This window comes from Scyliorhinus canicula, chromosome 9 (assembly GCF_902713615.1).
Source record: "Scyliorhinus canicula chromosome 9, sScyCan1.1, whole genome shotgun sequence".
Lineage (NCBI taxonomy): Eukaryota > Metazoa > Chordata > Chondrichthyes > Carcharhiniformes > Scyliorhinidae > Scyliorhinus > Scyliorhinus canicula.
This window is the reverse complement of record NC_052154.1, coordinates 190,298,396-190,322,590: the sequence shown is the minus strand read 5'-3', so window position 1 is coordinate 190,322,590 and position 24,195 is coordinate 190,298,396. Positions and strand designations below refer to the sequence as shown.

Here is a 24,195-nt window from a genome sequence, read left to right as displayed (position 1 = left end):
GTTATCCTTCTAGAAATATAAAATTAGTTCTTCAAGGATCGAGAAGTTTTCTTGGAATATGTATGAATGTGGTTTACTGTTAAATTCCCAGTAGGGCAGCACGGTGGCACAGTGGTTAGCACCGCTGCCTCACAGCGCCGAGGACCCAGGTTCGATCCCGGCTCTGGGTCACTGTCCGCGTGGAGTTTGCACACTCTCCCCGTGTTTGCGGGGGTTTCACCAACACAACCCAAAGATGTCAAGGGTAGGTGGATTGGCCACGCTAAATTGCCTCTTAATTGGGAAAAAATGAATTGGGTACTCTAAATTTAAAAACAATTCCCAGTTACATCTCATGTAATAAGGTGTAACTTTTCCAAGGTTTCCAATGTGAAAAGGCAAGGCCTCGTCAATTCAATGATTGGTGACAATCTGTGGGTACATCAACAGTGCGCCCGATGGAGAAGTGGAGAATCACAGTGTGGTTTAGTTTTGAAAATAAAAGATTCCTGGCCAGTCACTGTTTTAACTAATGGGTTAACCATTTAGTCTTGGGCTGTTTGAGTGTCAAAGAGCATGGGAGCGAAACTGGCCGAGGAACGGTTGCGTGGTGAATGACAAGTGTAGCGATTCAGCAAGCTGTTCTCCGCTGGCAGTTTTTATTTCCTGTTGGCTTGTAAAACATGGCCGGGATTTTCGATTTGAAACCATGTATAATTTGCATCGAGGCAATGGTGAAAAATAGCTGTCAATTTGCTGTAACATTGATGTTGGAGCTCTTACGCCATGAACAATCATAAACGATCAAAGTCAAATTTCGCTCAAAGGATGACCACTAACCAAAACTTCCCCTCAAGCAACCGTCTCATTAATGCATCTCACCTCATTGTATCTGACTTTCTCAGTTAAACGCACAAGCTCTATTCAATCGAGTCAGTAATTGGGGTTTGTGGTTAGGAAATTCAGAAAGCACTTCAAAGTTTTTTTGGAGCAAACTGTTTTATTGAGAAGCGCAGGAAAAAGAATGCAACTTTTAAATGCCAGGGGTTTCTGTCCAAATAACTACAGATCGTCAGATCAACATATTACTTGATCAAAGCTGAGAACGCGAATGTACTCACTTACCTTGTGAGCGCTCTCTTGGATAGAGTTTCAAGTCATGGGAAACCCAGAAATTCTAAAAGTTGACCCAAGCAGAATTGCTTCCTAATAGTTTGCAACATATTCAAATTTAAAATGCTCAGTTCACTGACCCAGATTTTAGAAATATTTGGGTTGAATTTTCAGAATCTATCAAAGGTCAGGAATGGAGGGTCAGTGGGAACAGAGATTCTGAGGCTCGCTGACATACCAGTTTTGCAACCCTGTTCCCGACATCGGCCATTTCCACAAGGGGGAGGAGGGGGTAGGGAAATCGGCCCCCAAAAAGCCTTGTTAAGCAGGGCCGAAGGAGGCTGACTGGAATTTTTCAATTGGCCTCCAGGGCTGGATTCTTCTATCCTATCCTACCCGCTGTGAATTTGGTGGTGGGTGAAATTGGAGAATCCACAGGGAGCCGAAAGGTCGGAAACCCGCTGGCGAAAAATATTTTGCAATTCTCCCAATAGTGGGTTAATAAGCAGGTCGGTTCTGCCGCTGGCTGGTCTCGTGAATGCCATTTGCATTCATTTGCATCTCATGAATGCTCATTGAAATAGCCGATCACCGAAATCTTGTCAGGCCTTCCAAATGTGCATCATGCCAGTGGGATATCACATCAAACATCAAACGCGTCAAACTCGTTTGAAGAAGAATGATATGCATTAGACCGACCTCAAATCACTTGAGACTTCGAGATGAGTGCAACATAGCCCACCAGTCCTAGTGCTACACCATTCCTGTTGCGCAGAACACCACTCTGCTGGCGAAGAGCAGTGCGGTTCATGGCCCCTAGCTCCGTGCCGAGATGGCCTTTATGAACACCACTGTGCTGCCGGACTCATGAAACCTCCGTTCCAATTACCTGAAATTTGACCGTGTGGGGTGTGAGGTGAGGTGAGGGGGTGGGGGTGGTACGGTGTTTAGGGGGAAGCTGATGAAGACAAGGTGGGCAATGTGGAGGAGGGCTGTGCAAGGGTGGGGGTTAGAGGGTGGAAGGGTTAGGGGGCAGGCAGAGGTGCAAGGCAGCGGATGAGGATGATGAGTAATGAAAGACACAGGGAAGATCGAGCGGAGGAAAACTGGATCACAACAAGGCTGCATAAAAAAAATCACAAGGTGTTCAAAGAGATACCACGTCTTTTACTAGGGGGGGAAACAAACATTCCAGATGCAATGGGTTTCATGGCAGCCTCGCAGGTGATGGGCTCAGGACGGATGAAGGTTGAATCGAGGAACCAACTTCTTCATGGTCTGGTGAAGACAGGTGGGCCGGAGTACATATGTACTCATATCGATGAGTACATTCCTCACCAATATTCAACCACAATTAAAGCGCAATCTACTGACGTGGCCGGTAATTCGGGGGACAAGCCTCTTCTGGGATTTTCCCGACTCACTATGCCTCACCAGATCTAACGGGGCCTTGTGAGATGTCACGATCTGGATCCTGCCCACAATGGGCGGGATCTGTATTTGGCAAACCTGCATATTAAAGTGAGCAGCTCGTCTCACTGTTATATGCTCTCGCCTGATCTACCCAAGGCGTTGGGATTGACCCCCTTCGCCTCAGATAGCCCAGGTGAGAGCCGGCCAGGACTGGCCTATATAAACAGGGACCAGGTGTACCAACGGCGGGGGGGGGGGGGGGGGGGGGGTCTCCCAGTGGATCGGGAGCCCCTGGATGGCTGGGCTCTGGGCAGTGTGGTACCCTGGTGCCCGCTATGCCACTTGGGCACCCTGACACTGCCAGCCTGGCATCTTGGCGGTGCCACCTGAGCATCCTGGCAGCTGTTACATGGCAGTGCCAAGGTGCCCAGGTGGCACTGCCAGGCTGGAAATGGCACCACAAGGTTCCAGTGTCAAGGTGCCTGAGTGGCATTTTGCACATGCCGCAGATCAGGCCCAGTGCTGCCCAGCTCTTATTATATGAGAGTGTGGGGCTCGATGAGCCTCTTGTAGATGAGTTGGGGCATTGGGCGGGGTCCGGGCCGGGGGTCATGCTGTGGGGGGGTCTGGAGATTGGGGAACCATTTTTCTTCCTGCAAGGAGAGTGGCCTTGTTGATGCATTTCCCGCTAAGGCCCTGAAATAAAACGGAGTCCCGTTAGATAGCGGGGTCTTTCCCGGCTCTGCCAGCGTCAGGGAACACCCAGCTAAACACATTCGACAAGGGACTCGGTTTCATTTCCGTTAAATCGTGCCCTAAGTCTGTTTTGGGGCCTCGGGGAGTTTCTCCCCGGTCTAGCCCACGCTGAGAAATATTTACAGCTACGGGGAGATTAACTCACCGGCCAGACTGGCTCCTCAGAGATTGGGCCGCTATTCTGAAAGGGCCCCCCGATCTCGAGGTGGGCTTGAGGGTCCTCCACACCAGGACTCCCCACCCCCTTTTCGGATGTCACCCCCTTTCAGGACCCACACCCTTCATGTCCTAACCATTATGAGACCCCTTCACCCACCATTCTACTGCCCATCCTTCATACCCCCGTTTCATGGGCACAGCCCCCCCCCCCAGGCCCCGACTCTTGGCAGTGCCACCCAGATGCCCTGGCAGTGACTCTGCCTGGTTGACAGTGCTACCTGAGCACCATGGCAGTGCCAGGGTAGTAGCACCAGGGTGGCAGTGCCAAGTTGCCAGCCTGGCAGTGTCAGCGTGCTGAGACACAGGAGGGAGAACCAGGGTGCCAGCCTGCCTGTCCCGGACCACTCAGTGGTCCCCAGTGGCTTGGCAAACCCCTCAATGCTCTTATGCCCGGTCCACATCTGTGTGGATGAGTACTAAATGGTGCCCAGTTGAGACCTCGCTGGGGAGGGGCTATTAGTTCCCAAGTGCTGGAAGAATCCGGCGCATGCATATTTAAATGAGCCATTATTTAAGTGAGCCATTAAATATGCTCCCCCAGTGCGGGTGAGACCCAGATCGCGACGTCTCGCTAGGTTCGGTTGAATATGGCGAGATGTCTTCACCGTCGCCAATCTCGCAAGACGCCTTTCGTGAGATTCAATGGCCTCGTCTTGCCAGACGTGGCCGGTTAATTGTGCACGCGATGTCTCATCCATTCAGCATGCAAATTGTCGGAGATATTAAAATGTCAAATTACACAATTTTGAAAATTTATTTTCTTATCTTTTCCTTTTGTCTCTTCATTTTCTGTCTGGAGGCTTGAAAAGTAGTAGACACTGTTTGCGATTGTTCTCCTGTGCATACTTATTAAATTCTACGCTTTGACATCGGATTACGCTTCCTATAAAATGGTAGAGAAGAATTTGATAGAATGTTTCATGAGTGATAACAGTGTCTGATTACAAGTTGACAGCCATTGGCACCTCACATCACCGATCAACAGTTTGTATGCACTCCTCTCCCTCTCTTGTATTTCGGCAGATACTGAATGTCTGTGCTGCTGAATTACATAATCTTCCTTTCTTGGGATTTAATGTTAAACCAGCAGAGATCCAATGCTGTTGAATCGCAAGATAGACTGGCGAAAGAAAATTGCACAGTCCAAAGATGTGCGGGTTAGGTGGATTGGCCAGGCTAAATTGCCCTTAGTGTCCTAAAAAATATAAGGTTAATGGGGGTTGTTGGGTTACTGGTATAAGGTGGATACGTGGGCTTGATTAGGGTGATCATTGCTCGGCACAACATCGAGGGCCGAAGGGCTTGTTCTGTGCTGTACTGTTATAATTCTAAAGTCCTCACTTTCACAGCTCCCGATTATTCAGGATTCCAAAAAGTTTGCTTCCATTATTTTCCTCAGAAATCATGTCCTGCGGTTGCGGTTCAATCCCCGTACCGGCTTAGGTTATTCATGAAGGTCCCGCCTTCTGTACCTTGCCCCTCACCTGAGGTGTGATGACTCTCAGGTTAAATCACCATCAGTCAGGTCTCCCCACTCAAAGGGGAAAAGCAGCCTATGGCCCTCTGGGACGATGGCAACTTAACTCAGAAACCGATTCTACGTGTTCATCATTTTTCTGCATGAAGAGGAATATCCTGACAGCACTCCCAGATTTATATTTGTCTAGCTTTCGTAGTATAATTTAGATTACTGTTCCGGATGTACCATTTTTAGAAAATCATTTGCTATCTTTTACACCTCCACAAAGTCAAATCTTAAGTCAACAGCTTCCCAAGAATGAAAAGCCCAATCTTCCTCAGTTTTTCTTATAATAATAATAATCTCTAATTGTCACAAGCAGGCTTCAATGAAGTTACTGTGAAAAGCCCCTCGTCGCCACATTCCGGCGCCTGTTCGGGAATTGAACCCGCGCTGCTGGCCTTGTTCTGGCATTACAAGCCAGCTGTGAAGCTCACTGTGCTAAACCAGCCCCTCATTTCCCAGCCCCTTGTCATTAGGAATGTGTCTCAAGGCTCATCCTCCTGATTTTGTTTTGTGTTTGTCCTTAGAATGTGAGCAAAGGTGGGAACGTCACATTCATTGCATAACCTCAGGTTGATGTGATTGCCCCACTGATAGTGGGAAGTAGACAGTTCCAGGATATTGACCCAGTGATGATGGAGGAATAGCGATATCAGTCCAAAACAGATGATAGTAATCCCATGACCCTGTTGATCTTGTCATCGTTAACCATCTCCTCACCAGAGCTGTGTACGGTATTGAAAGTACAACCAAAGCATTGCAAAGCAGCTCCAGTTTGCGTGATTTTGGTTGTCTAGTTTAGCGTTCTGTTCACTTTTGATTGCTGCTCCACGTGTTAAATTGAGCAGCAAATCTACCAGTACCTCTTACTTTCTTTCAACTTTGCCCTCAGTTATTTCAACATCAAACCATCTGTCAGCTGTGAGACTTCCAAACTGAGTACCTTAATGGACCCTGCTTAGCAGGATTCTGTGTTGTCAAAGTGCTTTTACTGGTGCCGTCGAAACAGACAGGTCACATCAAATAAATTAGTTCGCTTGCATTTCTTCTGCAGTAAGTCTTTTGGGATGGCTGCAAAAATGGGTCTGATGCATTCAAAGCTTGAAGGCTAATGTAGAGTCTTAGCTTTCCTTGTCGGTTGTGTTGTCAGCCTGTCATCAGAACTCTCGGCAGCATTCGCCAATTTTGGATCCATTGTACATATCAAATAACAGAAACACGTCACTGATTGCAATGTCCAAACCACGTCTTTTACGCGGCGCCGGGTCTCCGACGCCGCGCCGAGGACCCGCCCTGGCAAATCGCGCCACGCCCCTGGCAGCCCCACGGAGACCCTAGAATGGGGTCTGGGAACGGGCGCCGACGCCGGAGTAAAACACTCCGGTTTTTACTCAGGTGTTGGCACTTAGACTCCCGTTGGGAGAATCCCGCCCATAGTTCACAGCAAGCGAGATCCTAAAATTCTTATTCTTGCTTTTCACCCTTTCTGAGGCCTCGTCTTTCCCGATCTCTGTAACCTCCTCTACCCCGCAATCCTCTAAGGTATCTGCACTCCTGTTCCAGCCTCTTGAACTTTCCCAGTTTTAATTGCTCCACCATTGGTAAACGTGCCTTTAGCTGCTTAGCCGTAAGGTATTTAATAATCTTCCTAAACCTCTTTACCCCCTTGAAGCCAATCTTACCCTCTTGCCCGAGCTTTGAGTAATTTGTCTGAATACCTCCTTAAGTGGCTCAGTGTAAATTGTTTTTCAATAACTCTCCTGTGACGCACCTTGGGGCATTTCACTACACTAAGTCTGCTATATAAATATAAAGTTGCTGTTGTTGAAGCACGTTAAGGTTGTGCTTGGCTTTTGACAGGAAGAACTGGGATGTGGCAGAGTGACCAAGAATGGCATTAGCTATCACCATGTTGAGAACCAGTTCTGAAATGTTTCTAACGTCATCGACAAGAAGAAAAGCAAATGATGTGGAAATAGTTTTTCAGCATGGGCAGCAACCTCCAGATGTTGCAATGGAACATGATTATTTGCTCGCATGTGTTGTTTGAGTACATCCTGTCAGCCAAATGTATCACTGGCTTTAATTGTTAAATTTGTAAGGTAGTTTCTGAAGGAGGGTTCAGGACACCTGAAGAATATTGTCAATTGGCCTTTTATAATAATCTTTATTGACACAAGTCGGCGTACATTAACACTGCAATGAAGTTACTGTGAAAATCCCCTAGTCGCCACATTCCGGCGCCTGTTCTGGTCACAAAGGGAGAATTCAGAATGTCCAAATTACCTAATAGCATGTCTTTCAGGACTTGTGGGAGGAAACCGGAGCACAGTGCTACCCACTGTGCTACTGTGCTGCCCACGTAGCTCAGACCTGTGGCCATTCATCACTCAGCTGTGAGTGGAAAATGATTCTTTCAAAGTCTTAATGCTACCATTCTTGCCATTACTAATAAGCATGATCGGATCAGCTTCATCCTTTCCTTTTCACCACCTTGCATTTTAATGGTGTTAGATTTTTTAATGTCTGGACAAATCGCCACATTACGTTTGAAGCATTCCTGAGGGAATGTCTTTTTGGTAGCAAGTAATATGGAGTAGCAAAATAAATCATGTTGTATTTATTCCACAACCATTAGCAATAATCCCACTGTCTCCATATGATAATTTATAGCAGTGAATTATCACTTAATGGGTTTGGGCATGTATCAAGTTCTGTGATCTCGCTCAACTAAATAGGACCATTCTTAAAGAGTCAGTGCCTCAGCACAAATAACTTAATTCTTTATTCTGTATTGAGGATGTAAAATTGATTATTGTGCAAGGAAGTAAATAATGTTTTAATCAACTCACTATTCCATCAGCGCGCCAGTGTGATTTTACCTGGCTGTTGTTCAGTGCTTCCTTTCGTTTCTTTATTGACTGATAATTACCCAGCACATTTTTTGAAGCTGATTTGTTTTTGTTATTTTTCAATTTAAATTTACGATCTGGCATAACGCCTGTCAGGAGACGGTTAGCCTGGTAGCTTCCCATAGTTGCTCCCACTCCGCAGAAGTGCATTGGGAACGCCGTTTGCACACAGTGCATTACAGCAAATAACTATTTCTTCTGACATGGTAATCGCTACCGGGGGGCGATTTTGAGCCCAAACTCTCCACCCCGTGAGAAACTCGGCACGGACTCAATATCCCCCAACAAAGCCTCACCACCTCCAAGGTTAAATACAGTCCCAGTTTGTGCAAGATCCTCCCACATTTTTACCCTTGGAGTCCTGTTTATGAAATCTTTCTGTTTGTAAATGAGCTACAGTTATTATCTTGCAATACACCAAGGACCTCAAATGGATTTCATTCATTATAAATTACTTTCAGATGTCCTGAGATTGTAATAGGTGCTATTTGGATGATAATTCTTGTTCAAAGTCCAGACAACTCAGTTCCATTTGTGCTTACAGATCTATATAATCAAAGAGTCTAATGGAATGCTGGCCGTTATATATGAGGACTAGAATGAAAGGTATAGAAGTCACACTTCATTTATACAATGCCCTGGTTAGAGAACAGCTAGAGCACTGTGAGCTGTGTGGCATAGATTCACCAGAATGATACCTGGACTCCAGGATTAATTTGTGAGAGGAGCTTACACAAACTGGGATTGTATTTAACCTTGCCGGGCTTCTCCAAATGAGAATTCAGGACAAAATTAACAGCCGCTTGGATAAATGTGAGTCAAGTAAGGAAAGTGAGTTTGGATTTGTTTAAGGACAAATTGTGTTGAACTAACTTGCTGGAGTTTTTTTTTAATGAGAGAAGAGAAGGCTGATGAAGGTAATGCTGTTGATGTGGTGCACATGAACTTCCAGAAGGCATTTAAGAAAGTGACGCATGACAGACTGGTGGACAAGGTTAGACCTCAGGACAAAAGACACAGTAGCAACATGGATACAAGAATGTTCTGGGCCCGGGTTGGTGGCGGCCTCCATTCACCACTCCGGAGGATTGTTCGGGTGAGTGGTGTCATCTGGACGCCAGACGTGCTTGGGACTGGCATGTTTTCCTACTGTCATCGCGGAGAACCGGGTATTGGGAGAAGATTCCGATTGGGTCATCATCTGTATCCCATTAGCGGAGTGCAAATAGATTTCAGGTTTCCCGATTTGTCATGGTGGGCACCAGCAGAAGATATGCATGAAATTCACGCCGGTGTGACACCAACTTTTGATGTCCTGCCACATCCCCAGCCCCTGCTTTGCCAATCCAGGCAGGACTATGGGAAATGGGAGAATTCTGTCCTCTGTTCGTATTGCTCATTTCTGAACTTGAGGCAATTTGGAGATTTCTGTGGTTTTAGCGCTCTGTGGACACACAACTGGATGAATTCTAAATTTAAATACCAACAACTTTTAGCAAACAACGGACTTTACAATTGAATAAGAATAGTGATTTGATCAGCAATGTGAGGGTCAAGCTACTATCGAGGCCTGGACCTCGGTCATATTCCTGTTGAACAGTTGCTTTAGCAGGATGGCGATAATCTGATCAGCTCCCATTCTGGAGCATTGATGAGAGGTGATCCTGAGAGAGAAAGGGGTTAATCCGACCTCAACAGGCCAGAGGTGATATTTGAGTCCCGGGATGAGGACACTTCCTGGGCCCACAAGAAAATAACCTGTAACATTTTCTTGGCTGCTTAGATCGGCTTGCTGCAGTCAGTTATTGCCTTGCACAAATGGCATATATTGCACCTCTTTCTACGTCAAGAGTGCGACAAATTGGGGGCAGCACGGTGGCACAGTGGTTAGCATTGATGCCTACGGCGCTGAGAACCCGGGTTCGAATCCTGGCCCTGGGTCACTGTCCGTGTGGAGTTTGCACATTCTCCCCGTGTCTGCGTGGGTTTCGCCCCCACAACCCAAAAGATGTGCAGGGTAGGTGGATTGGCCACGCTAAATTGCCCCTTAATTGGAAAAGGTAATTGGGTACTCTAAATTTAAAAAAAAAGAGTGCGACAAATTTTGATTCATAACAATTAAGACACTGGAAGCTGAGCAGTGAGGTGAATGTTTTATTGTGGTTACAGAAAGTCAGCCGATGACAGCGAACACATTTACAGAGTACAGTCCCGTGGGCCACATACTGGTCCCTATCCGGGCCGGCCTTTATACTGAGTTCTTATGAGCCCCATCTGGGAAAGTCTCCGCCCAACAGCAGGGAGCTCATATTCCACCAGTCCCATGGGAGATCAATCAGGGCATCCCCTTGGGTCCTGTGTGGGTTATTACAATAACAAAGTCCTTTGGGATTTTTCTTTTATGTTCAATACCAGTTGTTGCTGATGAAGCCCACAGCGACAAACATTAACTGCTTGAGTGTTTCCACAAGCAGATTTCCTCTGCATAAGATTTTCTTGCCCGACATCTCGATCTCAGTCTTCCCAGATTACATTGAAGCCTCCTCTAGCCAAACTTCAAATACACTGGGAATTTGCACCAAAGAATTTGAAGGGGGTTAAAGGTGGCAGAGTGGGCTAATTGGATAGCTCTTTCAAAGTACTGACAGAGATGATCGCCCGAATGGCCTCCTGATTCTATATACACGATTCCATAAAAGCCCATGCAGCAATGCAGAGCAGAATGCCAGCTGGTCCATTGAGCCTATCACTGTCAGTATATGAAGCAATTAAGCTGCATGGTTCATTCCACCAATCAGCATCATGTAATCAACACGGGGAAATATAGGGCGGAATCTTGTGCCATGCCCTGTGGCAGGTTTGGTGATGGGCCGGCATTTACTCGGACGTGAGGGTGGTGGGTGGGTGCCACCTTCCCGACTAAGTCCGAGGCTTGACTGCCCACTTAGCAGTCTCATCGTGCCGCCACCAGCTGTTAATCCAACGGCGGGCATGAGGCTTGCCATGCAGGGAACCCACCCAGCAAGCCCGGTGGCTCTGCTGTTGAGTGGAGCTGCCGGCTTCTGATTGGCCACCAGCTCTCGGTTGACGGGACTTCCACACCCTGCTCCACCCCCCCCCCCCCCCCCCCACCCCCCCACCCCCACCCCCACCCCCGCTCCCTGCTGGAATCCTCCATCCGAGGGAAAGGCCCACCTCTGTCTAAGAGCCTGAGTGGAAATAACATGGCGGGATTTCCCGAAAAGGAGCAAGACGGGGCAGCACGGTAGCCCAGTGGTTAGCACTGTGGCCTCACAGCGCCAGGGTCCCAGGTTCGATTGCTGGCCTGGGTCACTGTCTGTGTGGAGTCTGCTCGTTCTCCCCGTGTCTGCGTGGGTTTCCTCCGGGCGCTCCGGTTTCCTCCCGCAAGTCCCGAAAGACGTGCTTGTTAGGCGAATTGGACATTTTGAATTCTCCCTCTGTGTACCCGAACAGGCGCCGGAGTGTGGCGACGAGGGGATTTGCACAGTAACTTCATTGCAATGCAACTCGACTTGTGACAATAAAGGTTATTATTATTATAAGGCAGGGGCTCTTGTCTGCTCTTTAGCCGGCAGCCATGACTGCATGGCTTCCACAAAAGCAGATAAAAATAACGCGGGCCAGTTTAAGCACAAGCAAGTCTGGGAAATTCATCTCTGATTCCTGAAGGTGAACGCCATTGAGATTGCAGGAGAAAGCCGTGACCGAGGGGCACCTGCCTCAAATTCCCAAATGGAGTCAGCATCGCAGAAGATCCCTTTGAACATTTAATATGACTTGTGCTGCCGCTGATCAAACTGGCAAAGTGTTCCACAGGGTCAAGTGGAAAACACAGCCTCTCGACACCTAACCTAGTTCCGTGCTTATATGTAGCTTCCCTCGTTCGCCCTGTTCTATCTAATTTCAGTAATTATCCACACGGACAGTCAAGTTCCTTCTCCATGTTAAACACTTCAATCAGGTATCCCTGACGTCTATGCTTTCCTTTATACCATTAAAATGTGCCTCTTTATCAGTAATGGCAGGAGCTAGCGTGGTTGATTGAAATGCTTTTGAATATCAGAGTATTTTTAGACCGATCGTAATGAAAAATTTAAGTGCACAAAAAAAAAGACAGAACTGAAGCCTGCCTGGCGTGTTACATCCGGCTGCAATGCCAAATCTCCTCATCCGTACGTTTTAGCGAAATCAGGTCACTCCTTACTGCACAGAAGTGATAAAGTGAAAACGGGGCGTCAGGCCCAATCAGTCCATTTCAGCACATTCCCTCCACGTGAGCAAATAGACTTGACCGTATTTACCTCCCCCATTCCCACATTATTCAAACCCGACAGGAGGCCCAGGGATCTGCCTCTTCCAAGTCCCTGTGGCCTCACCTGAGTACGATTTACCCTGATGAGGAGATAGGGCTGCCCCCCCCCCCCCCCCCCACTTTCCCAGGATTTCTGGGGCCTAAATACCCCGGCCCGCGTGTGGGCCAAGCACGGGAGACCCTTCGGGAGCAGGAGGTGTAAATAGTAAGGAGAATAAATCAAAACTTTTCCACGGTCAGCGATTCCGAGTGGCCGCTTGCCTGAGGCTTCCACTGGCGACAAGGATTAAGTGGAGCTGCAGGGGGCGCCATTTCCTCCGGATCAGGCCCAGTTCGGTTCGGACTCAGAAGGCCTCCATTCAGGCAAGAAATCTGCCAAATATGCCAGTCTTGGTCAGCTAGAGGCTTTTGATGCTGAGATAATAATAATAATAATCTCTTATTGTCACGAGTAGTCTTCAGTGAAGTTGGGCAGCACGGTAGCATTGTAGATAGCACAGTTACTTCACAGCTGCATGGTCCCAGGTTCGATTCCGGCTTGGGTCGCTGTCTGTGCAGAGTCTGCACATCTTACCCGTGTGTGCGTGGGTTTCCTCCCGGTGCTCCGGTTTCCTCCCACAGTCCAAAGATATGCAGGTTAGGTGGATCGGCCATGATAAATTGCCCTTAGTGTCTAAAATTGCCCTTAGTGTTGGGTGGGGTTACTGGGTTATGGAGATAGGGTGGAGGGGTTGACCTTGGGTAGGGTGTTCTTTCCAAGAGCCGGTGCAGACTCGATGGGCCGAATAGCCTCCTTCTGCACTGTAAATTCTATGAAGTTACTGTGAAAAGCCCCTAGTCGCCACATTCTGGCGCCTGTTCGGGGAGGCCGGTATGGGAATTGAACCTGCGCTGCAGGCATTGTTCTGCATTACAAGCCAGCTGTTTAGCCCACTGTGCTAAATAAGCCCCTAGATAGGGGTTTCAACCGAGTACATTGAGCGAATGGGCTACTTTTTTCGTCTGAATAACATAGTTGGGGACAACAGACGGACGGTGACCCTCCTCATGGTTTGTGGTGCAGAGACTTATAGCATTATCAAAAGTTTAACTTTTCATGACTCATTTGACACCCCACAATTTGCGGAACTCGTTACGCTCGTCAGCAACCATTCCGACCCGAAACCGCCGCTCATCGTCCGCCAATTTTGTTTCCACGCGGCTTCTCAACACCTGGGCAAACCTGGAATGGAATTTCTGAGTCGTTTGTCAAAACCCGCTGAGTTCTGAGAGTTCGGCTCGACATTATCTGAGGCACTCGGAGACCATTTGCTTTGCGGGATATGAGATGGGGGCGACCCAAGAACGTTTGTTGGGTGAAACTAATCTGGACCTGAAAAAAGCGACCGAGATAGCTTTATCCCGGGAGGGCGCAGAACGCAGTGTCCAGGAGCTCCGACGAATGGCCTATCCAATGCCCTCTTAAGCATTGACATCCACCTTGACTACTAACCCCTGGAAGTCAACTCCTCAGCCTCAGGGCTCTTGGAAAGAAGTTTCCCCTCCTGCGAGAAACCTTTTCCATGAGGTCTTGTATCGCTGGCTGAAAGCAGACACCTTCTCTCGGCCTTATACTATCCTGTCATAACTTTAAAGACTTCTATCATATCGGCCCTGAACAGATGTTGTTCCGACGTGATCTTTCACATCTTACCGACTAAACTATCCATGGTGGAGAATCAAATCCTGTCGACTATCTCCTATTCTCAGTTGCTGTGTACATACGTGATTGACATTATCTCTCAGAGCAGAGCAGGAGGGAAATTTAATATGAAAAATGTGCAGGGTTGCAAACTTACCTTTTTAATAATTGGGCACGATTGTCATTTATGTTGAAGTGTGAATTTACATTGGAACGACCTTACCAAATATTCCTTGCATTTTGGGATTAGTGCCACCAGTTCAGTAACTCAATACCACAGGCTGAATATTCCCCGAGTCGGCAGTCATTTTAACAATGACTTTGACTCCATTCCTGGGAATGTCTGATTTACGGAGCACCTTCAAAGGATGCGGGCTGGTTTCTGTCAAATGGCCCCACATGGCGCTTATCACCTAATTGGCTCCACTGAGGAAATACCCCTCGTCCCTATTCAGCACCTATACTTCCTCAGGAAACTAAGGAAATTCGGCATATCCACATTAACCCTTACCAACTTTTACAGATGCACTATAGAAAGCATCCTATCGGGCTGCATCACAACCTGGTATGGCAACTGCTCGGTCCAGGACCGCAAGGAACGTCGGAGAGTCGTGAATACCGCCCAGTCCATCACACGAACCTGCCTCCCATCCATGGACTCCATCTACACCTCCTGCTTCCTGGGGAAAGCGGGCAGCGTTAACAAGGATCCCTCCCACCCGGCTAACTCACTTTTCCAACTTCTTCCATCGGGCAGGAGATACAGAAGTCTGAGAACACGCACGAACAAACTCAAAAACAGCTTCTTCCCCACTGTCACCAGACTCCTAAATGACCCTCTTATTGGCTGACCTCATTAACACTAGATCCTGTATGCTTCAACCAATGCCAATGCTTATGTAGTTACATTGTGTATCTTGTGTTGCCCTATTATGTATTTTCTTGAATTTTGTTTAATTCCCTTTTCTTCCCATGTAATGAATGATCTGTTGAGCTGCGTGCAGAAAAATACTTTTCACTGTACCTCGGTACACGTGACAATAAACAAATCCAATCCAATCCAATCCAATCCAATAGGCACGATCCACTCCTGGACAATTTTCAGGACAGGTTTTTTTTCATTTCTTCTTGGGATGTGGGCACCGCAGGCAAGGCCAGAATTCACTGTCCAAGCCTAACCACCCTTGTAAAGGAGACAGTGAGATGCCTTCTGTTGTGTTATTTACCTTGGGGTAACACAGACTGCAACTGGATGCAGTTGTACTTGAAAGTAGACACCAGACATTGATGTTAGTTTGATACGTTTTATTGAACTTCTTGAGCCGTGCACCCAGCTTGCTGTGGGTTGACACTCTACTAATCTAAGTGGACTAACTATAACTAACCAGACCAGACTAGCTCTGAGCCACGTGTAGAAGGTGCTAACTGATATATACACCCTGACTGTCACTACAGTTGTCACCAGTGGAAAGAGGCAGAGTGCTGATGCCTTGTGTGTTTTATAGTGGGAAACCACCTTCTAGTGTTCTGCCTGGCGATTGGCTGTGTCTGTCCTGTGTGTTCATTGGCTGTACTAGGTGTCTGTTACTGCCTTTCTGTATCCCATTATGTGCATGAGTGCATATCATGATACCTTTGTGAACTGCTGCTGTCCATGATTAGAAGTTTACACTCCCCACTTCGGGTGGGTTCTGAGGTGGTGGCAGGGGTGGGGAGTGTGAAATTGCATGGATGGGATTCCAAAGCGATCATGGGAAGCCCAACCTTGCCCAAACTAAGACCCGAAGGTGGTCATTTAATGACCGCATAATGACCTTTTCTCATTCAGTCTCAATGTATAGGTTGGAGGCAGTCGATAGATCAGCAGGAGAAATCGATAATTGAACAAAGTTCGATCTCGTGGGAAGTGGTGGGGATTCATGTGTCAGAAGCCCCCTTATGACTATGGACACCCTCCCCCTAGGGCTTAGAGACTTTCCAGGCCTGCCCTATACAGCCCCCCCCCCCTCCCCCCCCCCCCACCCCCGGGACCATTCCCCCCACCCCTCCCCCCCCATGGCCATTCCTCCCCCTACCCCCGGGACCATTCCCCCCACCCCTCCCCCTCAGGACCATACCCCCTCTCCCCTCCAGGACCATTCCCCCTTGACCCATTGCCACTTACCTACCCTCCAGTTCTCGCAGCACTCAATGTTCCGGAATAGAGATAGTTTAAGGAATTTGTATTGTACTGGGTGTGTTAGGAATATGGTGTAAGTTTAAGTTTAATTTGATTTCTGTATTTGTGTTCTAAGATGTCAGTTTAGTGCCATATTGAATGAAGGTGCTGACAACTCTACAGTGTAATTTCATTTTAAACTTTGCCTGCACTATAATTTTAGAATGTAGAAGCAATTACAGACTTGAAGAAATCCCTAGCTTTCCAAGGTCGGTCTGCCACCTGGGGGTGGGAGAAAGTCTCGACTTCTGCCAATCAACACTCATGTGAGTGTGAAATGGCATGGGGTCTACTGGAGTCGGTGGGGGTATGTTCACCGCTGACTCAATGGATAGCAGTGGCTAAGTCCCTGCTCCTATGCATCTGCTGCTCTTGTCTTTCGAGGTGTTACGGGTTTGGAAGTTGCTGTCGATGGAGCATTGGTGAGTTTATGCAATGCACCCTGTAGATGGTGCACACTGTGCATCAGTGAAGGAGGGAGGGAATGTTAAAGGTGGTGTATGGGATTCCAATTAAGCACGCTACTTTGTCCTGGATATTGGCAAGTTCCTTAAATGTTTTTGGAACTGCATTAATTGGAGCAAGTGGATTATATTCCATCAAATTCCTGACTTGTGTCTTGTAAATGTTGAACAGGTTTTGGGGAGTCAGGAGGTGAGATAATTGCAGACTTCCCTGCCTCTGACCTGCCCTTATTGCCACAGTATTTAAATGGCTGGTTCATTTAAGATTATGGCCAATAGTGTCATGTGAGAGTACCTTTAAGAAATGGGTGTTTATAAATGGGTATGTATATAAATATCTGTAGTGAGAGTACCTTTAAGTAATGGGTGTTTATTACTGCAGTGATGTCAGAGAGTGGGTGGAGCTGGGCTGTCTGTCAGCTTTTTTCTTTCGCTTTAGGCTTTATTGCTGCAGGGTGGGTTTGGCTTCATTTTAATTTTGGAGAAGGTGAAATCACAGCAGGATGTGTGTGAATCTCTGCAGGCTTATGAATGTTCATTTGGAGTTTTCAAAGTGGTAACTGCTCGCAGTAGTGAATTTGAACCTGATCTGCTTCTGTTAAAAGGTGTTTTTTAAGTCCTATGAATGGGAATTTATTAAGGATTACTTAGTGTTGTATTCTTTGGGGGTTGAATTTGAATTGATAGTTGCTAAGATGTTCACTGGATGTTTTAAAAAGGTTAACTTGAGTTCATAGAATAAACATTGTTTTTCTTTAAAAAAATACTTTTCGATTTCTGCTATACCACACCTGTAGAGTGGGCCACCATACCATAATCTATTAAAAGTTGTGGGTCAGGTGAACTCCATGATACACTTTGGCATTCTCTAAACCCTGGCCCATAACAATAGTGACTCCCCAGGTTACTGATAATAAGGGATTCAACAATGGTAATGCTATTGAAAATAATGGGGTAATAGTTATATTCTCTCTTGCTGGAGATGATCACTACCTGGCATTGGTATTACTTGCCACATATCAACCCAAGCCTGGATATTGTACTGGTATTGCTATACATAGACAAGGATCTCCTCTGTTTCTGAGCAGTTGTGAATGGCGCTGCACATTGTGCGATCATCAGTAAACATCCCCGCTTCAGATTTTACAAATGAAGGGAAGGCCAATGAAGCAGTGAAGGTAGATGGCCTCGGACATACCTTGAGTAACTCTTGCAGTGATGTCCCAGGACTGAGATGATTGACATCTCACAACCACAATCTCTTCCTTTGAGCCACATATGATTCCAGCAGTGGAGAGTTTTCCCACTAGTTCCCATTGATTCCAATTTTGCTAGATCTCCTTGATGCTGCACTTGGTCAACTGTGGCCTTGGTGTCCAGAAAAATCACCCTCGCCTAACTTCAGCTCTTTTGTCCATGTTTTGACCAAGGCTACAATGAGGCCAGGAGCTGAGTGACCCTGGCCGAGCCCATACTGAGCATCAGTGAGCATGTTACTCCTGAGTAAATGTCAGTTGTTAGTAGTGTTGACTACACTCTCCATCACTTTACTGATGAGCGAAAATAGGCTGATTGAGCAGCAGTTGGCCAGGTTGGACTTGACCTGCTTTTTGTGGACAGGACACACATGGCCAACTCTCCACAATTCCTGGTAGATGCCGGTGTTGTAGCTGAACTGGAAAACCAGGCTGGGGTTGCGGCGAGTTCTGGAGAACAAGTCTTCAGGACTATTTCTGGAATGTTGTCAGGGCCCATAGCCCTTGGAGTATCCAATGCCTTTGAGCATTTCTTGATAAAACGTGGAGTGAAACAAATTGACTGAAGACTGAAGACTCTAAGATGCTGGGGGGGCTCAGGAGGAAGTTGAGATGGATCATGCACTTAGCACCTCTGGCTGAAGATGGCAAACTTTGAATTATTTCATTGGAGTTGAGTGTCACTGAAAAGGTCAATATTTGTTGCCTATCACAACTGCCCTTGAACCGGGTGGTTCGCTGGGCCATTCCAGAGCACAGTTAAGAGTCAGCCAGATTGTTGTGGGTCTGGAACCACGGGCAAGAATTGCCAAAGCAGACCTAATCTTCAGCAGATTTTGATTATCGGTCTGGGATCAAATAGGAGTAAGCCTGCCTGTCAAATTGAAAGTTTACAGAGTGATAGCCCTATTCACCCTGTTCCACATGTGCGAGACTCAGATGGAATTTTCGGACACTTTTTCCAAGTGTTCAGGATCTGACTGAAAACCGGAATTTAACTCGCCAGCTGCACAGCCGGACTGTTAGTCTAGACTTTTAGCCACTTTGAAAAAATGTGACTGGGTCGTGGTTAATGTTGCCCATCTGGTGAGACGTGGCCTGACAGAGGTGACAAGGCCAGATCCACAGAGATGCATTGCCATTCCTGCTGACCAGGGTCAGTAAGTGGTGCACCAGCAGTGGGAGAGACCCCACCCTGAGTCAGACCCAGCCCGAAAAATGGTCCTGGCTTGCTGCAAGAAAATTGACTTGTTATTTGGTGGTTATTTCAGCAGCTCTGAGACAGCAGTGGGAGAAAAGGACAACCAAGGTGTCACAGGAAACTGGCACAGGTTGATTGGCCAGCCAGTGGTCAGTGTAAGGGGCAGCATGTGAAAAACCAATGTCCAGAGTAAGGGAAAGTTAGGGCCTAATACAGTGAAATAACACAAGCAATCCAAAATAGACTAGAGCTAATGCAAGAGAAGTTGAGACATGGGGGAAGTTCAGTTGGATGGAATGCATGTCCTGTGATATGTGTGAAGTCATGAAAGCTACCGGTGTCCTGGATGATCACATGTACAGGAAGTCCTGGCAGCTGCAGAAGCTTGATCTCTCAGTTTCAGAGCACGAGCGGCGGCTGGAGTCACTGTGGAACATCCACGAGGCTGAGAGGTACATGGATGGCACGTTCAGAAAGGTGGTCACACCGCAGCTTAAGGGCCTGGAAGCAGCGAGGGAATGAGTGACCACCAGGTAGACCACGAGAAAGAGGCAGGTAGTGCAGGAGTCCCCTGGGCTCCTGCTCAGAAATTGGTTTTCCGTTTTGGAAGCTTGTGAAGGCGTTGACTCCTCAGAGGAGTGCAATCAGAGCTAGATTTGTGCACCATTGGCTCAGCTGTACGGGAGGGGAGGAAGAAGAAGTGAAGAGCAATATCTGGGCCAGAGAGGTTGATTGGCAATCATCAATAATTATCATGTCATTAAGAGAGCATTTACTATTAATTACTAAAACTTAGCTTGTTATGGTGAGCATCATGAGAAATTACTGTGCGCTTGCAGAAACCTACAATTGCAGATTTGCAATTAAGCACAAGATGCACGGTCGGCAGCACGGAAGCACAGTTGTTTCACAGCTCCATGGTCCCAGGTTCGATTCCCGGCTTGGGTTACTGTCAGTGCTGAGTCTGCACGTTCTCCACGTGTCTGCGTGGGTTTCCTCCGGGTGCTCCGGTTTCCTCCCACAAGTCCCGAAAGACGTGCTGTTAGGTGGATTGGACATTCTGAATTCTCCCTCTGTGTCCCCGAACAGGCGCCGGAATGTGGCGACTAGGGGCTTTTCACAGTAACTTCATCGCAGTGTTAGTGTTGGCCTTCTTGTGACAATAATGATTATTATTATAACAGATGCAATTTTTGTGAAGCAAATGGTAAATCATCCAGCCTCATGTGTGATTCAATTTGTGGGGGATGACTCTATTGCCACAGGTTGGTGGCCAATTTTCCCAGTGGCACACTGTTATTTTTGCAGCAAACACCTGTCCAATAATGCATTAACAAAATACAGTGGGTGTTTTCCAGGTTTGTAGATGATCTTAAGTCACTGCAGATTCAGATGATCATCTCCAGATTTTGATGCTAACAGGGCCATCTCTATTTACACACAGAGCAGAAATGTGGATGATATTTGGGGATCGGCAACGTTGGAGTATATTTACTCTGCGATATCCGCTTTGTTCGGATCAAAACCTGAATGCTTTGATGTCTAAACTTCAGTATAATTAGCTTATTGAACATCTTTTATACCTTGAAGTGAATTAAATTGCTCTGTGAGAAGGCGATTAAAAAGAATCAGGATTGTGGTTGAATTTGAACGCTGAGCCGGCCTCTGGTAAGACGGGGCGGGGGGAGGGGAGCGGAGGTGGAATAAATAACTACAAGTCATGTATCAAAAACCTGAAGGATTGGTTGAGGCTTAAATCGATCTTACGAAAATATGTTGTGAAAATGGAACAATGGATATTCATCAAACCATTTGACGTCTAATACAGCAGAGAAGACCGTTCAGCCCATCGTGTCTCCCTCAGCTTCTAGAAAGAGATTTTCAATTGGATGATTTCCCTCATTTTGTTTCAAGTGTATCCAATTTCTTTTTGAAAGTTACCATTCATTCACCTTCCATCATCCCCCCAGACAGCATTCCACATTATCCCAACCGACTGCGTGAAAAAAAATCACTTCATCTCTTCTTTTGGGGTTTTTTTGCCAATATTTTAAATCAGGGGAAGGTTTCTCCATTTGGGAGACTGTTCTCCCACCAGAGATGAATCGTTACTGATTTGCACGTAAGCTGGGAGGCTTCCAGGCAAGGGTCTCCCTTTTGGGCACTGCCCGGCAGGGGTCTCTCTTATGGTGGGGGTCTCTGCAATGGGGCATCTCTGGTGGGTGTCTCTGTAATGGCGGGGTCTCTGGTGGGAGTCTTGGGGAGGGGGGTCTCTGTAATTGGGAGGGTCCCTGGTGGGGGTGGGGTGGGGTGGGCAGGATTTGCACCTCCTTTAAATTTGTGCCATTTAGTTTATATTACATATTCTCCACGTTCTTCCTTCCAAACTGCGTCACAACACACATCTTCTGTCAATTCTTTGGATCATTATTAAACCTTTCTGTGACTTACTAGATGGGAATTTCTCTACACTCTATCAATGCTTTGTGCTGTGGTCTATACCCAATATAAGCTGATGATTTACAGGACATACACGACATATACCTTGGTCATTAGAACTGTAGAAAGTGTCAATGTGTTTTGCTGTTATACCTGTGCATCTCTGTGCAATGTTGTGCTAGGTTGGTGCCTATGTTGCTTAGGGATGAATTTCCGCTATTGAGTGGAAACACAGAATCAGGAAAATTTCCAACTTTGCAAAGCGAACTCGGGAGAAAGTGCACTGTGCTATGATGCCAGTTGATGTTGTAACTGGACAAGAAGATTCCGGGATGGAAATTTGGCCCCAAAGACTAACTAACAGGACTGCTAATTAGTTTTAACAGCAAGAAGAAAAACATTTATTAAACATGATAAAAGAAAATTACTGCAGTTGCTGGAATCTGAAATCAAAAATAAAATGCTGGAAAATCTCAGCCGGTCTGGCAGCATCTGTAGGGAGAGAAAAGAGCAAATGTTTCGAGTCCAGATGCCCCTTTTGTTGTGTTGTGCTTCTTCATGTAGCATAAGCTGCTTCCTTGATATATGCTCTGATAAAGGAAGGTTCAGACTTGGAGATAGGTTTAACACATTTATTGAACAGTTAACAATTCTCCTACTTGAGTTCGACTCTCCTGCTAATCTTGCTATTGTAACTCAATCTAACTAACCAGTCTGCTCTAAGCCATGCGGTGGGTGTGATGCTTCCGATCTGCCCCTGTCTCTCTGAGTGTCGCCTGTGGAAAAGAGAAAGAGCATGTCTGTCCTGTCCTTTTATATGGATTGCCCCCTTGTGGTAGTGTCACTTAAGAACATATGAACTAGGAGCAGGAGTAGGCCATCTGGCCCCTCGAGCCTGCTCCGCCATTCAATGAGATCATGGCTGATCTTTTGTGGACTCAGCTCCACTTTCCCGCCTGAACACGATGGGTGCGATTCTCTGCCCCCCCACAACGGGTCGGAGAATAGCGGGAGGGCCTTCCCGACATTTTTCCCGACCTCCCGCTATTCTCGCCCACCCCCCCACGGCCACCCCACAACACGAATCACTGCTCGCCGTTTTTTTACGGCGAACAGCGATTCTCCCCTATCCAATGGGCCGAGTTCCCAGGCCTTTACAGCCGTTTTCATGAACTTAAACACACCTGCTCTCACCGTTCGTGAAAACGGCCGCAAAGTGCCGTTCTGGAGAACCATGGCACCGATTGGCATGGCCGCACCACGGCCGTGCCAAGGGTGGCATGGGCCCGCGATCGGTGGGCACCGATCGCGGGCAGCGGGTCCGAACCCCGCGCACTCTTTGTTCCTCCGCCGCCCCGCTGAATCAGTCTGCGGGGCGGCTGAGGGGCATGACGGCCCGCGCATGCGCGGGTTTCACGCATATGCATGATGACGTCATCCGCGCATGCGCGGGTTGGAGCCGTCCAATCCGCGCATGCGCGGCTGACGTCATCGTGCGCGTCAGCCGTCGTTACCCTTGGCGCGCGGGCTTAGCGAAGTTTGCTAAGCCTGCGATGCCGTGGTTCACGGGGCCCCGCTGCTAGCCCTGACCGGGGAGCAGAATCGGGTCCCGGGTGGGGGTGCGGAGGCTGCCGTGAAACACGGCCAGTTTCACGGCAGCCTTCACGACTCTCCGCATTTGCGAGAATCGCGCCCCATAAACCTTAATCCCTTTATTCTTCAAAAAACTATCTATCTTTATCTTAAAAACGGTTAATGAAGGAGCCTCTACTGCTTCACTGGGCAAGGAATTTCTTCGATTCACAACCCTCAAGGTGTCTTGACTGCCCATTGGTCGTGTCCTATTCTACGTGTTCATTAGCTGTATGTTTGCATGTCATGATGTCTCTGGTGCTCCCTTTAGTGTTTACTTGGTCTTAGTGTATTAACATTAACCCCTTGTGTTTTTACAGTGATGCATATCACCACACCTTTGTCAAAGCTTTGACAAAGGGTCATCTGGACTCAAAATGGTAGCTCTTTTCTCTCCCTACAGATGCTGCCAGACCTGCTGAGATTTTCCAGCCTTTTCTTTTTGGTAACACTCCATTACTCCCCCTTTAGCCTAACAATTACACACTGGTCTCCCACAGACCCCCCCCCCCCCCCAATACATTGCATGCCAACCTATGCCCCTCCACCCACACACCCCCATGGCCCCTCATATCCTCCATCTCAATCTATGCCTCGTTACCCTCCCCATGGTCTTTTATAGCTCCCATGCCATCTCATGCAACCCTATGCATCCCATTTATTCCCATGGCCCCTGAATAGCCCCTTTTAGCTAAGGCGTGGAGTCCTTCTGGCTTCGCTAAAATCTGGGCCTTAATATTAGTTTATGTGTTCACATAGTACTGCACATCTGCATAATCCGAGTCAACGCTCTAGCATGTGAATCTTGCCAAGAGTAGGTACTCTGTAATTGATAAAATAAAATAGCTGTCATTGTACAAAAGCGATCTATCTTAATGCCAGATAATAATCACCTTAATAATGTAAATAACAAAATAATGTTTCCGACATTCAGCACACCCTAGTGAATTGAGCAGTCAGGTTGAAAAGATGCTTTGAATATGTGTTGCATTATTCTTTGCAAACGTACCACTTTTACTCTGAGTAGTGGCCATTCCTCCCCAATGTTATTGCTTTT

General features: G+C 47.2%; 1 protein-coding gene across 5 annotated transcripts in view; it reads left to right on the top strand.

The window, feature by feature from the left end:
- Positions 1 to 24,195, top strand: part of LOC119971968 (protein kinase C-binding protein NELL1-like) — a 926,238-nt gene that overhangs the window by 667,995 nt on the left and 234,048 nt on the right. The gene's annotated exons all lie outside the window — the stretch shown is intronic.